We start from the raw sequence: 17,095 nt of genomic DNA, 5'->3' as shown, positions 1-17,095 counted from the left end.
GGGGGGCTGGGAATCGAACCCGGGTCGCAGCGGTGAGAGTGCAGCACCCTAACCACTAGACCACCAGAGACCCCAATTGTAAAGAATACATCTGTTCTTAAAGATTTAAGTACATCTGTTCTTAAAGATTTAAGTTCACTTCATTGCAATGTAAGTAGGTTGTAATAAAACTCCTGCAGATCTGGCTTAAATCTCTGATTTATGCAAGCTGCGAAAGGGGGGAGAAAAAGGATGTACAGTATTTTTCGAAAGGCATGCCTTAATTGCTGTTGTGTCATACAAGAGGAATTCAAGGTTTGATTGCTACAAAAAGTTTCTTTTTTAGATAGTAGTTTATCAGAAATTCCATAAAAAGAAAAGCAGTTAGAAAATTTGCATGTATAGTTCAGTTTAATAGAAAAGTAAAAACTAGAGGAGCTGAAGGGAATTGAAATTACAGTGTCAGGTGACATTTTAAAGGTAATAAATAGAGTTTGACCCTACTAATAAGAAAATAATCCTGAAAAAATTAAAGGAGAAAACCCCCAGATTATTTTCTGTAATTTATAATGAAGTTTAGACTTTTTGGCTACAGAGGTTAGTATCGTTGCTGGGCTGACTGGCCTAACTTAGTCCTCCCAACCTCCCCACACCCAAGTGTGCCTGGAATTTTCCTCTTCTGGGCTTGGTGGTTGAGTGTCAGAGCTTGGGTGCACTCCTTATCAAGTGATTTATGAATATGGAGTAATACTGGATGTTTTCTAGAAAGAAATGTAAGAAGATGAAAGAAAAGTCCAATTGCACAGTGTAGGATATGACATAATATCACAGAATTTTGTTGAAAAAGTATTATTTAGTGAGCAGTTTTTCCATAGAGTAATATCTGTGCTTTGGCAGAAAGGAACTTTATGTTTGAAAAACATCTAATGGCACAGAATCAGTATTTTCAAAATTAGTGTTATTAGACAGTGGGGTTGTCTTGCATATTGTTGTTGTTTTTTTTGTTGTTGTTTGTTTAAATAAGATAAATGGCCTAATCTCTGTATGCATTTTGTGTTTGTGGTTTGTATTAAAAGAAAACGTAGTGTGTCAAGAAAGAATAGTATGAAATAATAATCGAGGTTACCCTTCCTTGACAACAAAACGTGACACTATTTAGTTTATACCAAAGTCAGTATTCAACAGAGACTAAGTTGCTGGCATCTATTAACAGTCTTCACAGGTCAGTGTAGTTCATTTTGAGTGTAGTCTGCTTACAAAAGTTCTAAAAGTATGTGGAGTTTTATGTTCCTTGTGTTTCAAAGACAGCTAAAATAAATAGTTCAGTTAGCTGAACAATAATATCTTTATTTGCTCTAACTTACTAATATTTGTGAGGTCTGAATGTGATTTTCTTTCTTTCTGCAAAAGCATTAGCAATGAAAATGAGATGCTCTAGAGAGTAGTGCAGGCCCGCAGTTAAGTGACATCTGTGCATGCTGACAGTGTTCAACTGAGTCCTCTGTGACACCTGTGAAACACTGATTCATCTTGAGAGATGAATTGTTAATGTTTTAGAAAAGAAAATCAAGTAAAATTCATGATTTTTTGTAACAATAGAGATGGACTAATTTTGACTTTCTCCCCTTTAAAATCAGTTATGTTTATGAACACAATTTCTGTAGCTGCTTATGAAAAGTCTTTTAAACTGCGTTTGTCTGAGATAAAATAGTTCTTTAGTGAAAAAGGTATTTATCTTTGGCAGGACATTCATGGACTCCTACAGCCAAATTCCCTAAACCTGTTTAAGACAATAAAAGTTTCTACAGTTTAGTAAAAATAGGATTAAACTATGAACTACGAGACCATAAAGTTGGACAACTTGACGCTGTGTGATATGATAGTCTGTTTTGATCAGCAGGCAAGGTCGTGATACTAGGCTGTTCGAGTAAAGAGATTTTGTTGTAAAATCTCTGCAAAGCTATGTGAATATAATTTCTTCCAACATTCCAAGTAAAATTGTGTAAAATAAAACTTGAATTGTGTTCCATTATTTTGTGCTTGGTCCTACAATAGTAGCAAAATCCCTCTAAAAGTTAGTGGATATTTTCACAGTGGTGCTTGGCTAGAATATTTGATTTCTTAAGGCTTAAATAATGGGCATGCTACATGTATTTAATTTCGTGAGGTACGGTTGAATTTTGATACAGGCTTAGCAAGATGTTTCTTATAAATCTGAAGAAATTTGTGGTAAGTGTAGGGCTAGCACCTTTATAAAATACGCTTGAGGAGGAAATGATGTTAGTGAAATAAAAACTCACGGGAAGGTTTTTTTAGAGCTAGAGTGATGCCAAATACAGTGCTGCTGCCTCGGCAGTCGGTTTGTATTGTGTTGGGATGGAGAGGGCAATGAGGTTGGTCTAGTAAGTTATCTGTCACGTTTGATACGTCATATATTTTTAATCTCTGATTTCCGTAATTACTAGTTAAAAATATACATGAATTGTACTCATCTTTGACTTAATTTAATGTAGTGACTAATGTTAACTATCGGTGAAAAACTTGAGAGTCAGCCATGCATTAGTAAAACTACTACATGGTTTGGAGTAATGAGTAGGGCAATTCTGAGTCCGCTATTTTTTTTGTAAACAAGTAATATTGTAAATTGGAACTGATATACAGTAGTATGAAGATTCCCATAGCACCTTTCTTTGGACTGACAGGAGTTTGGTCTGTGAAATGTTGAGCGGTAAAAGGATGACATATAGTACATTAATTTTCTCTGCTTTGTTTTTAGCTCAGCTCATTAATAGTTGAAAACTGTTACCATATAATTGTTCAGTGATTCTGTTAAATTAGTTAGTGATCTCTTTGTGGACAAAATTTAATCACTCTGTATGTTGACTTTATCAACAGGCTTGGAAGAGAGGTGAGAAAATAATAGAGAAGGGAATGAAAGTGAATCAGGTCCTCCACATTTTTCTTTTGGACCAAGGACAAGGTGCGTTTACAGGGCACCTTGGAAATACTTGTTTTGCTTCTGGGTTGTACAGATTTCATCATCTGCAGTTGATAAACCTGAACCTTCCATGATAGGAGGTTGGACTGGACACGTGCACTTGTGAAAAGCGAGCGTACAAGGAGAGGAACCTTTACTTTAGTTTTGGTCTATGTTCTCTGGTCTATGTCCTCTGTATGATGCTTTATAGTGGTGTGTCTGGGGTCTTTGTTCATTCTTCTGTAGTAACAGCAAAGTAGCTTTCAGTAGATATACCCTGACTTTCCTTCCCTTGCTCCCCAGATCACCCTCTGCATGGCAGGAAAGAGAAAGACACATGGGATGATGGAGTTCCTTTACGCACACCTCTCCAAAACTTCAGTGCAGCATATTTTCCACAAATGGAGTGACTATGAGAGAAACCTTTTAATTTTCTTTCTCTTTCTCACTCACAATTTTGCTAAGTAAAGAAGAAAATGTGGATGTTAAATACACAATTTTGGATATATGCTGGTTGAGGATGAGGCTTAGAGGGGAAGATGAATAAGATGGGGAGAGGAGGTTTGAATGTGACTGACAGTGGATTATAACTGCCTACAGGAAGTTATTTTTATCAGATCAGGTTTCCCTTTAACATTGTCTTCAACCTAAAGAATTTTGGTATAAGAGCTTTTAAAATCCCTGCCCAGTCGCAAGTCGTACAAGCATGTGTTGATGAGATCTGAGGTCCTACAGAAAACACCATTTAGGATACAGTGATAGCATCCTCTAGCTTTCATTGTTTGACATCTCCACAGATAGCTTACACACAGAATACAATGCACGCTTTTGATTTAATTTATTTGCAGTATCATTTGATCCCGGTCAATAGTTCGACCCACTTAAATAGCAAGCAGGGGAAAAAATGAAACCAGTTTTGAGTAAGTCTTTCTCAGTCAAGTGGGTTGTCTGGCAAGCCAAGAGTATAATAAATAGATTTGGTGGCTATTTACAGATTCACACACTGGAAAACAGAGAGCTGTGTTTCACAGTTTCATGATATAATTCAGACAGTGTTGCATCCAGATAATAAAATTACACCTGTGTTTTTATCTCAGCCAGAAAGGCATTTTTTTTTGGCTTCTGCTTTGATACTTTCCCATAAAAATAAACATTACAACAGAAAATTGATGAAATTTGTCACATTGTGTGAAGAAATATTTAAGAAGACATGTCTAAGTATATACATATACGTGTTATCATAGCTTTTGCCTTTAGTCGTGTTCTGTCTCCTTCATAGTACGTATACCTGGAATAATTTCATGAGAACTCGTGGTTGGAGGTCTGGCTTGTTTGTCACTGAGAGGAAAATTTAACCTAGATTTAATGTAGGTTCAACTTCTGCTGTTGTTTAAAATATTTTATATAAATAAACTTATTTGCATTATTTATGTGTGAGTATTAGCATTTATTTCACAAGCGTGTACATAGATGCATATACACAACCGTATTTTGTTAAACAGTTAAAAAAGCATCATAGTTCTCTATGATGAACTGCTGTGGTTTCACTTTGGTGCAGTGGGTATCAAAATTGCCCAGGTGACCTTTCTGAGATGTTATTCACTGTTCTGGTGCTCTGCTGATATGAGGATGCCAGCAGGGTCAGTAACTGAGTGTGGCCCATTTAACTGCCTGTGACTGGCTCAGCCAAGGTCATGTCTTGCTGGACCATGAAGATGTTTGCCTTCTGAGTTGGAGCACTTTGAATTCCTTTTACATCCTCTTGTTTCTGAAGGACATAGTCATATCATTCTCAGTCTAGTCAAAAGGTTAAAGGATCATTCCTGATGCCCTTTCAGTGGTGCCTGGCAGTCACTTTGTGCATGGTGCTCATTAACCCTCACTCCTCTGTAGGGCACCCACCTTCACACCCTGGCTGAACTAATGGTGCCAGGTCTCATGGTTGTAGAAATGTGACTAGAAAGTCAATCCATGAGCAGACTAACTGTGTAAATAGATGGTGGAAATGAAAGCTATTATAAAACCCATGTGCATTGTGCTAACACTTATCGTGTTGCTTGACCTTCACTTTCTCTGGTGTCAAGCGCAAAACCATCTTGCGCTCATCTCACAGTTTTCTAATCAGTGCCCCCACAGCTGAGAAGATGACACTAAGCTGTGCCTGACCCAGCTTGTGACACCATGTGAACTGCCTTGTCTCTTGTGAATAAAATGAAAATTCTGTCATTTTGGATCATATCCTTACCAATAAAAGTACGGAATGGGAAACTGTTATTGATTTTTTTCGTTAGGCCAGGATTTTGCCATCAGCTGTAGGTGGGAGTTGTACTGCTGCAATAGTGCTCCCCGTGACTGTCTCAGCCTATAAATGGAAACCTTCAGCATGCAAAGTTTGCTTTTCATATTGGATATAGTAACGCTAGGTGAGAATGTTGGAAAAACTGTCTACATGGAAACAGCCTCTGGATACTTCAGGCAGAGAAGATCTACAACAAAAGGCACTCTCAACAGAAATGATTTTTACATTGCCAGATGGTATAAGGTAATTTGGACAGAAAAAGATACATTGTGTACCCCAAGGTGCTTTCATTGTGCTTTGAATATAAAATGCGTGAAGTCTTAGGTGCAAGAGTTGGAACTGACAGTAGCTTAGAGCTGTGGTTTTACCTATTTTTTATTATGATTTGTAGTTATAACTCAGCTGAAAAAGGAACTTGCTTGGAGCCAGAGCTGTATACTTGTCCTGTATGCTTGTCTCCCCATTGAAATCCCATTATCTGGGTTTGGAATTATTAAGGTGTGAGAAGCTTGCATTTCATTTCAGTTTGAGTATGTCTAGGTTGTTGTTGTTGGTTTTTTGTGTTTGTTTGGGTTTTTTGTTTGTTTTGTTTTGTTTGGGTTTTTGTTTTTGTTTGGTTGGTTTGGTTTGTTTTTTTCTGAATGAGGGCTGATACCTTCTTATTTCAAGTGGCCTTATTTCAAAATTGGTTTTCTTTTTTTTTTTTTTGCTTGTTTCTGGCATGGCTCAGCATTAAAAAAGATAAAAAAATATATACAAAAGGTTTTCAAGGTTCTAGTGTGATGTTTCATTCTGGTGTAACCTGCCTGTCCTATGTATCTAGTTCTCCAGCTGTAGCCCAATAGCACCAAACTGAATTAGCTTATCACTGATAATGAGGTTTTTCTTTGCACTTCCTTGTTTTTAGATGTAATTTTGAAAAAATCTTGTACCTCACCTGGTGGGTGGATGAGAGAGGAGATGAGCTATTCTCTTTTTTTCAAATAATAAAAACAAAATAAAAAAAGAAGAGGAAAAAGCCCAGTTCAATGAAAGCTTTTGACATGATTCTAGAATGCATAACCCTGGGCAAAAAGGGCCAGTTATTGGAGTAGTTCTTGAGTAATCTAATTGTTTGATAAGGATCCTTGCTGGTTTAAGTTGTTGGTTGTTGGAAACATTCCATTTCTAAATTTGTGCCTTACTGCATACCCTGAGGTATGTGTACAACACACTGTAATTGCACAGTTTATTATTTTATTAATGAGAGCTGTGATAATGTGTTGGCTCATGAATTCCCTCCAGTCCAGGTATGGTCTCCTAATTGCCCAGGGATCTGTGATGCTGTCTTTTTTTCTGGGGATAGTGAAAGAGAGCAAAAGCAAAGCCTTTCCAAGCATGGTTTACAAAACTCAGACCTTGCCCTAAAGCCTGCATTTGGTGTGATAATGCAACCAAAGGCTGGAAAGACCAGATACCTCTATAACACATACCTAATGAATAATAACAGAAGCAGCAGAAGTAAATTCTTACTATATAATCCTGAGTACCTGAGACTTTGCCAGCTGGAAGGAGAGGGCTGCGCACCTTAATTGCCCTTCCTAACCATAACAGAGCACCCCTCAGTACTTCTTTGATCTGGGTCTCTCCTGCCTGCCTCTTTGCCTGAGTGGCTGGAAGACACTGACTTCATTTGCTGTAAGGCACACAACAGTGAGCAAGCATCTGGCATGCAACAGCAGCTCCTAGTTTTCATGTGCCTCAGGGGTAGCAGGCATGCTAGGTTGCCTATTCCCATGTTCTGGAAACTATTTCTGTATGCCAATACCAGATCTGCAGTACAAGAGGAGGGAGCAGCATCAGTAGAGGTGTGGTCTGTGGAGTAGTTGGGGAAATCCAATTTACTGTTTCTGTAACTCTGGAGACAAAACTTTCCCGTAAAAAGCCATGGCAAAACACCACATCCTCAAACAACTAGCACTTGCTCCACAGCTCTGCCTGGCTTTCCTTGTGTGCTGTAAACTTCTGACACTGGATTTGCCAGATCCGGGGAAGCTCTCTGAGGACGTTGTGGCAGCCCGGGTAACCCCAGCCCAGGACGGTGGGATGGTGAGTTCCCGCTGAGCATATTACAGGCTGCCTCCTTACTCTAGTGGTTGGTACAGTTTTCTCCAGCTCCTGAAACTGCTCATTACGGAACTTGGCTCTTCTACAAGGGCTTTTCATAGCTGTAGCCCCTGTGGCTTGATGCAGCATGCTTTTCTGGAGGAACAGATGGTATATTACGTAGAAAGTTACTGTATTTTTGTATCACTGATTTGTATTTATTTATTTTGCTGTTCATCTTCCTATTTTTTTTTAAGGTGAGCGTATAGGGTAAGTGCAGAACTTGGACTCAGTATTGTATTTGCCTTTGATATATTCAACTCTATATTTGTGTATGTGTGCAGTATTTTACACTGAGTAGTGTGTGCTTTCTGAAGTTTTAGTGAGCAGATTTTCCTAATTTGGATTGAAATTAGTCAAAATACTATAAGAGGAAAAAAGCATTTTCCCCTTAGAAGTAAGAAGATTTTTGAAAGGAAAAGTTAATATCTTCTTAAGCTTTGTGCTCACTGGTGTACAGTTTAGTTTTTAAGTCAGTAGATGTGTTCTCTGTGTCTAGTCTTTGGGGGTTTTTTAAATTGATATCATCTGGTCAGTTTGACAGAAAATGCTATTCCCATAAGAAAAATATTTATTCTAAATATTTTTGTTGCCTAGGATCTTGTTGAATTCATAAGATACAGAAGCAGTCAAGTTGATTTAATATTTTTTAACATTTTGAAAGTGTTTTCTTTTTGTTTCCATGAAAACAATTTAAATTAATATTTTAACAATTGCTTTTGGTTTCTTGAAGTTAGGTTACCCATTGTTGAAAATTTCAGGTTCTTAAACACGAGTTTCAAATCTGCTTTATCTTTATTAGACATTTGAAATAAAACATAAATACTTCAGCAAGCCCCAAAATAAGAGTTTGCCTTTTCCCCCACTTACCTTCCAGGATTTAACGTGTTTTGTCTGAAGAATTTCTGTAAGTCATTACTTATAAAAGATAGTTACAATCACAGGGTTTTGATACCTGTTGGCCAAATCACTTTTATGTAATAACTTTTATTTTTTATGTGAATATATATTATATACACACACGTGTACGTATAACTTTGTATCTATACACTCACATATACATGAGTGTATGTATGTAAATGTGTATAGACACACCACAGACACATATACACTCACACACTATATCTCTATGAACACTCACACGCATCTGCACTGCAGGGGATCATCCCATTTGAATTTTAATGTTTTCATCCTAAACCTGATCCTTACCACATAATGGGAACTTTCCTCTTGGCAATGTAGCATTTTCCCAGTAGCTTCTGAGTGGGAGGCTGCACGTCCCTGTGCCTGAAGACCCCTGAAGTACACGGGGGGAGAGAGACCAGAACTGGTGGCAGAGTCCTCCTGGGCCAGGAGAGCATGATATGAGGCAACTAAGTGCAGTAGATGAGAAGACAAAATGATGAGGAATACTTCAGAAATTTCTGATTGCTGCTGCTTCAGTGGTGGTTGGATCATGCCCTTCAGCGTGGGCAGTCTCTCATGCGGCATCCTGTGTACTGCTGTACTTAGGCTGGATACCCAGTTCACAGTGAAAAACAAGCCCCCCCCTTCTGTTTTTTGCCACATATATTTTGAAGATAAATAATTACCTGCTATCAGGTGTTTGGTAGCTTGGACTTTGTCATCTTTGTTTGCCTTCCTCATAAAATTGCTGCAGGATATTTTAATTATCTGCTTATAGGGTTGTTTGAGAGAATTCCCTTAGTGATGAGACAGTTCAACAAAGAAATCTCAAGATAATGGCTTTTCCACTTGCACTTCTCAAATATGCCTTCAAATAGAAATGAAATAATTATAAAAACCTTGTACGTAGTTTAAATTGCCAAGTGATACAATGTAGTGGCTTTGTTCTAAGTATTGCACAATGGGTTGTAAAGGGTAAGAGTGTAACTGAGTTTGTGGGAATCTGTAAGGGTGCTAGATATTTTGTAGGCAGCCAACTTTGTTTCAGAGTTGTTTTCCATATGTATCTGTACTTAGGGCAATCAACTTCTATTTTGGAGTGGAAAGGCACGTGTTTTCATCAGTGTACCAAGGGCACTGGCAGTGAGACCAGGGCACAGTTTGCATGTCTGTTTGCTTTAAGTTTCAAACTTAAAATTAATAAAATCAACACAACAGATACAGCTCTTTTAAAAATACTAGGCTTGTGTTTGGATGAAAAGTATATTTCAGAAAGCATATTGCACTTTCTCGCCTCAAACCGTGGTAGACATGGCTTAGTACCATTCATCAACTAATGGAACAGTAAGATGTAATTACTTGGAAATTAACTCTCAGGACATGGACGGGTGTGTGAATACACTGCTGTTCCTTGTTACATTCTGTGTTCTTTAGCAGACACTGTATTGCAATGGGCAACCATGTATGTGTGAAAGATGCCTATTTTCAATTTGGCATGCTGGTGCCTAGTGGTTAGACGGCCTGTCTGTGTGCTGCTGCTGTGCCATGCGGCAGTTGTCTCAGTATGGTCAAAAGAGCAAACTGTTGGTGCATTTCCTTCGTTCTTGGATATGGGGCTAAAAACAGTTGACCAAGTTTATTCTGAGTGAGTGTGGTACTAAATGGTGAGATTTTGGAAAATCAAATGGCTCTCTTATGTGTTGTTTAGAATGCTGCGCACAGGAGAAGCTTTCTTAAAGTACTTTTGAGGGTTTTGTCCCCTTTTTCCTTCTCTCACAAGAATGTCAGTACTTATACCCATTGTGTTGTATGATATGGGCTGGATTCTGTTCTAGCACCCACATTTTTAAGGGCCAGATTCTGATCACTTTACTCTGATTGAACTAAATCAAACTGTCTTTGCTACAGTTAATGCTTGTGTAGTGCAAATCATTACCAACACCAAAGGCCGATTTGTCTGCTTATTTTTTTTATATTGAAAAAAATCATGATGATTAGTGCCAGATCGACAACCTTCAGGATTAACTATTCAAACTAATGTCAGAACAAGAACCAGTACAGGTTTCTTCATCCTAACTGGGTAGCTAATCCTAAAGATACGCTACCTTTGAAAAATTTATCTCTAAAGGGAGGGGTAGAAAACAACCAAACCAGTTCATAACCTTGTAGAAGAATGTTTTTTGAAAGTATATCCAAAATGTTTAGTTTATAAATAATTAAAATGCTATCTTTGACCTTCTAGTAAAATGAGCAGTTTTGGTTAGCCAGTGACACTGCGTATGTGCCATGAAAAATGCAATATATTATGACTCCAAGATACAGACTGGTGATTCTCTAGTTTCAGCTCTAATACATTGAAAATTACTAGGGCTGAAAGACTGGCTTCACTTCCCAATGTGACCACAGGGTGGTTATTGCAGAAATACAGCAAAAATACTCTCTTCAGGTAGTGATGGTACTATGAGAAGAGAATTCGGAAGAGCATTTTCCAAACTTCTTGTAACCTTTTTCACTGAAGTTTGTTAAGTACCTCTATTTGAAAATTGACTTCTATTGAGTGGAGCACTGCTAACCAATCTGTCACATTCAGTGTATAGAGGAAAAGTCTAGTGTCCCGCACACCAGAGGTTGTTGCTAGGACATGCTTATTGTGGAATGACTGTATTTATCACTGTATTTTGACATGTTGTTCAGATACTATTAAAAATGGATCTACAATGTGTCTCATGAGTGAGAGCATACTGTAAGCCTGTGCATCCCTCTACCTCAGGAGGATCAGCTATAACGAAAGCATTTCCTACTTGTGGTTGTTCAGACTGCACTTTAAAGCTTCCAGTGGTGAGTGGAGACTCTGAAATGGAGTCTTAACGATGCTTTCCATTTAAAAAGTCTTTCTAATGTCTAACTTAAGAAGGTAGTAATGGTGGGTAGGACTGCAATTATGATTCTCCCTACGCTTGCCAGGTATACTAATGAGTTACTTAAGTTTAGATGGACAGCCTGGGAGACAATCAGTTAGGAAATGTTAAACATCCACATGCCACTACCCAACTCCTGTGTTTTCACCTCTCTCCTTAAGCTGGGCCCTTATCTGCTTCAGAAAGATGGGTAAATTGAAAAGAAGCATCTGCACTTGCTCTGCCGGATTGTCAGCCATATCTGACAAGGGAATCCTGGAGTTTTACACACTAGTTGTGCCCCAGATGCATTCACAAAACATGTTTTACACCATGGGATCCAAAACTCTGTAAGGCTTCATTTCCAGATGCTTCCAGAAATATGGGCTGCAGTGAGAGGTTAGTGCATTTTGATATCATAGTAATATTTTATTCTACTTCTGTATTGCAGTAATATTCTTACACAAGCTGTACAAGAAAAACAAGAGCAGCACGGCTCCTGAGCAAATATTGTTTCTAGTCACATACGATACTTTGCAGCTGAGCCTGGTAACACACTGCTTAGCTGTTTTGCTATGCAAGTGCAGAGAACACTGTTAGCAATAAAGCCACTGCTGGTTTCTCCTCTAAAACCTCCCTCCTTGCGGTGCATTGGAAATGACTGAACTTTGGCCCTCAATCTGCTGACACCCTGAGGGAGCGTAAGTGTAATGACGTCTTTGCTTGTTTCAGCTGCACAACAGGAAACGCTCGTGGCCTCCCCTTCTTCCTGCTCTGAGAAAGTGCTGCTGCCTTTTTTTTTTTTTTTACCCCCTCCCTTCCCCTGCAGTCAAGTGGGCTGAGACCTAGTTTCAGGTCTGAGCTCGGCAGCCAGCTGGTGCTTGCACAGGGCCCCCACTGCTGCTGTCTCTTCCCTGGGGCAGCCAGTCGCCTCCCTATTGCTCTGCTGTGGTGGTGATGCCAGAAATACAGGCTTTGTAAGTGACTGAGAATACAGTTATATGGCACTGACTTGCTCCACATAGCATGTCACTGGACATATCTGAGCTGCAAGGACCAGGATGGTCAGGTGATGATTTGCCTTGGGGAGACCATATCACCTCTGTGATAGAAAGGACACACTGTCAGGTGGGCATTGAGGTATCCTGGAACATGGTCCTGATAGTGCTGAATAATGCTGAATATACAGGGCCTGAACAAATTTCTTTGTCTTGCTGGAATACAGGGGCTTGCTTCTTGCAGAGCCTTGACAGGAAACCTGTTTAACCCTCCAGCTGCTGCTTTTAAACTTTGTAACCAAAACAGGGATATAAGTAAAAATGGTTATTTGCAAAACACAAGCATTTTGCAGCTAACTCGGGGAGGAGGATTTTGTCTCAGCACAGTCAGCCAGAACATTAAAGCAATACAGCATTCTTATGAGTGAAATTAACTGATTCAATATTCAACTGTTATTTTCTAATGATGGGGGCGTGGGTCACTTTTAAAAATAAAACACATATGCACTGGGGAGTTTGCATATTGTGACATGAGAAGAGCCACTGAGTAGTGTAGAGTCTATTCTACCCTGAATTTGAAAGATTTTTTTAACTGGGATTGTAAACAGTGCTGGTGCAGTTGCTTATTCATTTGTTTAATGTTGCATAGGCACATTATTTAAGGAGCAGCTATTGTCTGGTTCTGTAATAAGCAACTTCTGGATTTGCCTCATTAATCTATCATACTACCTAGCTACATAACTGTTGTTTTTAAAAAGCTGGAGTTATGTAACATGAATCATGCCTGGCGAGATGCTTGCAAGCAGGAGAAAGCAAGATAGGCAAAGAAATAATGGCACTCAACTTTTGTGAAATAGGTTTGAAATGACTGGGTTTTGAAATGAAATGTTGTATGTTGATAGTCTCAGCTGTACAGACACAGTCCAGCTATTTGTTATGAGGATGTGTCTTGAAACAAAGTCTTGGGATGGGAATGTTTAACAGACAGACAAGTGAATTTGCTCAGGCATGAGCAGTTCTTGAGGGTTTTGTATATATGCGTGCCAAATTCCCCCCACCCCAACCCCCTGCTCTTGTTTTGCCTCTGGAAAAGCATTGTAGAATAATAAATGGGAAAAGTCCTTTAAATGGGGTGATTTCCTATGTAAAAGAAAATAACTTGATGAGCTGTGATTGCCCCTATAAATGGTTATATAAATCTTTTAAATATGGCCCTATGGTATCATTAGGCATGTGTGCAACACAACAGTCCTCTGTCTCAAGAGATTTTACAACCAGTTTATGGAAAAGGGAGGCAAGTGATTACATGAATACTTTAGAATAAAAGCAATTGATTTTAAGTTAATTTTTCCTTTAATAATATTTCCTTGACAATTTACTCTGCTGTTACTTAGGTTTGTTCTTCAAAGTCATGCTGAGTTGTTAAGGCTTGGATGACTCTTTGCTTTAGTGGCATGGATACAAATATTAAGTATATTAAATAATGCCAGGAAATAAGGGTGCAAGAATAACAGGTCTCTAGGTAAGGATTGGGAATAATGTCTTTTTTGGAAAGGAGTGGTTTAATGCTCCTGAATTCCCCTTCAAACTGTCCTTCTCCCTCTCATCTTGACCAAATAATTTTTCCCCTTTGTTTTGTGTATAAAATGAAATAGCTGTAAACTGTGACATAGGGTTATTAACTTCTGTATTTGGAGATTTTATTGTCATTAACAACAAATGGTCAAAAATTAGTGCTGATATTAATGGTCTTCTACACTGCTGTATGTGCACGTGAACACAGAGGTTCATAGTGCATTGGTAGGGACAACAGCTGAGATGTTACGGTGACAAACAGTTGCATCTGTGAGCTACTGCTGTAGCACCACTGCTGATAACCTCAGCACAGAGAGGAGGAGATGAACAAGCACAGACGGAAACATGTATTTTCTCACACGGGAGGCCATTCAGGTCATGGCCAGGGGATGTCAAAAAGGCACTATAAGGAAGTGGACCATGCTGCTCTTGTTACATCCTTACTTTCCAAGCAAATGCAGGATTTCTCTTGGATTGTCAGTGCAATATTCTTCAGAAGAAACTTACTTTTTTATGAAGATTTACAACAAGTTTCAGTCTTCAGGAGAATTTTCATTTATTGTACTGAATTGACTTAGTTTTGTATAGACACGTTACTGTTACAACAGCAGAAGCTTAGAGTTGGGAATCTAAATAGTGGCATAGAAGGACACCAAGACCTTGTAGGTGGAGGAAGACATTTTCCTGAGTCTGTGTGATAATAACCAAAATTAGAGTTCATAAAATGCTTTCTCTTTGTATCAACTCCAATACGTTTTACCTTTGACTCTATAGTGGGTCTTGTCTGACTAATAGCTATGTTCCTTTCTGCAACTCCATTAGTTTCTTAATGCAGATGAACAATATGTATGGACATCATATAAAATTGTTGAAATTTCACTAGTGGCATGAGTGCACTTTTCTGATGTGGTTTGAGTGTCCTTTACTTGAGTTTCCCTTACTCTTCTGGATGAGAAGTCCTCACGGATTTGTTAAGAGCCAAGACTTGTAAGGCCAAGGAGGGTCAGAGGGAGCATCATAGGACACATGGGAGTTTTCCTCCCACGTTTTGGTGGAGTTGATGAGTATAGCTGCAGAGGGGGTGGTTGTGGCTGCCTGCTGCCTTGCCCTGTCAGGTGAGAGAGCCTGTGCCTGCTGGCCTTTGCTGGGGGGTGATCAAGGGTGGGCTGGGGCTGTGCAGGCATGACACAGTGCCATGGCAGACGAGCATAGCTGGGATCAGAGCCCATGAGAAGCAAGGATAGTTCACCATCTGCCGTGGGAGGTGTGGGCTGGCCTTGATTCAGGTGCAATTTCTGTTGAAATCAGTGTGAGTGAGCAGAGCAGGGTAAGCATAGTGCTGCTGGATGAAAGAAAGTAACTTGCCATGAGTGGTGCCAATACACAGGCAAGGAGGGGCATGTATTTCTGTGTATGAGCAGACAGTGGCTTGCTCAGGAGTAAACTCTCACATCCTGAGGTCTTTGAATAGGTCTTCAAAGGTTACTGGTCCATGTCATAAGGCTCTGCAGAGAGGGATTTCTTGCCCTGCAAGTTGCTGCACACAGTTCCATTTTCCTTGCTTTTGTTAAAAGCCTGTGTATCTTGTCCATTCAACATAAGTGTTGTCAGGTTATCCAGTTGTTCCCATATTGTGGCAAAACTTGAAACAATTACCAACTCAGTTTCACCATTTTTGCCTGTTAAAAAAGGTGAAATTTAATTTACGCTAATTATTTAACCAAATGAGATGCTCAGCGTGAAAATGACTAGGTGCAAATTGAGATGAAATAAGTAAAGGAAAAAAATATGCTGTGCATTACATTTTTCATATTAAGCATTCTATTTGTATTTCATTACCTGTCCATCTTCAAGAAAACTTTTTTTAGCAGATTGAAACATTTAAAAAAATGCCAACAACAAAAACCAAACAAATTTACAGTAAGACTGATAAAATAAAAAATAAATTAAGATGGGAGAGTTTTAATAAAATCTTCTCGTTATTGTAAGCTTATTTGCTCTTAAGTCTGGTTTTACTATGTACCTTGGTATGGTGTCTGGAGCCATGCAACAGCCTCCCTTTTTCCAGGTTGTGTTGCTGAAACACAACTTTTTATGGCCTCCCCAGAGCTGTTTAGTGTGTGAAATTGGCCCCTGGGTAATACTGAAATTTGTATAATGCATAACTTGACCTGTGTGGTCTTAGCTGCTTGTCACAGGAATGGATTCGAGAGCATTTGCCTGGTTCCTCTGACTGTGCTTGTTGCAGTCCTGCTACCCTCAACCAGTCCCGTGTGAACATACCACTGCCTGGGGAGAGACAGATCACAATTCATGATGGCTCTGCTGTTGGTGGGGGATGAGAAGCAAAAGCTTTTGTTCAGTTGTAGACAAAGCTAGCCATGGGATTGTGTTGATTGCATCATCAGTCTTACCAAGGTGAGTTTAACACCGTAGTGGTGTTGCCAATGGAATGGGAAAGAGACATGTTGCATGTTTCTTTGGAAGCACCAATACAACATTCTTCTCTATTGTAGAGAACTGGTTTCACCATAGAAAAATATGTGTACTGTCTTTCTTTACCTCAGCTGGCCCTGGCTTTGAACCTTCCCAAACTTTGGAGCAGTACACAGCTGACTTGATGTATTTACTGTAATTCTCTACCTAAGGAAGTAGGGTCTAGCAACTAGCAGGCTAGGCAGGGACTCAGTACCCATAGGTTCAATTCCTGATTCTGCTACACGGTTCGTGAGTTCGGGGCAATATTCACAACACCTTATACTGATTTTCATGTGAATTATATTAAAAAGTATGACAGAGGCATGACAATATCATTGTTATGTCAGTTCCAGTTCTTTATTTTACAGAGATGTCATGTAGACAGATGCTGTATTCTGCCATCGATCCATAGGGAGCCAATAGGAGGTTTGTGCTAAAACTGACTGCAGGATTTGAATCTTACTTTTTTTTTGGTTTTGTCTGTTTTTAAATGACCATTCTCAGAGCAACTGATATTTGCATGATTTACTATGAGCACCTCTGCTTGTAGTATTTATGCTATTAAACATAGAAGTCATCACAAAAGTCAGGCCACATATGGCTTTGAAGTCCAGTTCTGTCTCCTTTACTTAAGAGAGAAAATAGCCTGACTAAGATGCAGTTAGCGGGTAAAGGCATGAGAGAAGGGCAGCATGCATAGACCCGAATCCAGATGTTTAAATGCTGTGTTTAGAAAAATGTTAATTGTCATTGCTACATGCACAGAGCTCATAGTCTTTCACAATCATACTCTGGTAGCTTAGAGTGGGTGATGCTGTGAGACCGTGGTGCCTCACTGTTC

The 17,095-nt window shown here is 39.2% G+C and overlaps 1 long non-coding RNA gene across 1 annotated transcript in view; it reads left to right on the top strand.

The window, feature by feature from the left end:
* Window positions 1–4,365, top strand: part of LOC108502699 — a 9,405-nt gene extending 5,040 nt beyond the window's left edge. The window contains exons 2-3 of the long non-coding RNA XR_001876570.1: window positions 2,875–2,959; window positions 3,260–4,365. This is a non-coding gene — a long non-coding RNA (uncharacterized LOC108502699). The remainder of the gene's footprint in view (window positions 1–2,874; window positions 2,960–3,259) is intronic.
* The last annotated feature ends 12,730 nt before the right edge of the window (window positions 4,366–17,095 follow it).

The sequence above is a fragment of the Lepidothrix coronata genome, unplaced genomic scaffold, assembly GCF_001604755.1.
Source record: "Lepidothrix coronata isolate B3197 unplaced genomic scaffold, Lepidothrix_coronata-1.0 Scaffold123, whole genome shotgun sequence".
Lineage (NCBI taxonomy): Eukaryota > Metazoa > Chordata > Aves > Passeriformes > Pipridae > Lepidothrix > Lepidothrix coronata.
Note: the sequence above shows the minus strand (reverse complement) of the source record. Positions and strands in the feature narration are given on the sequence as shown.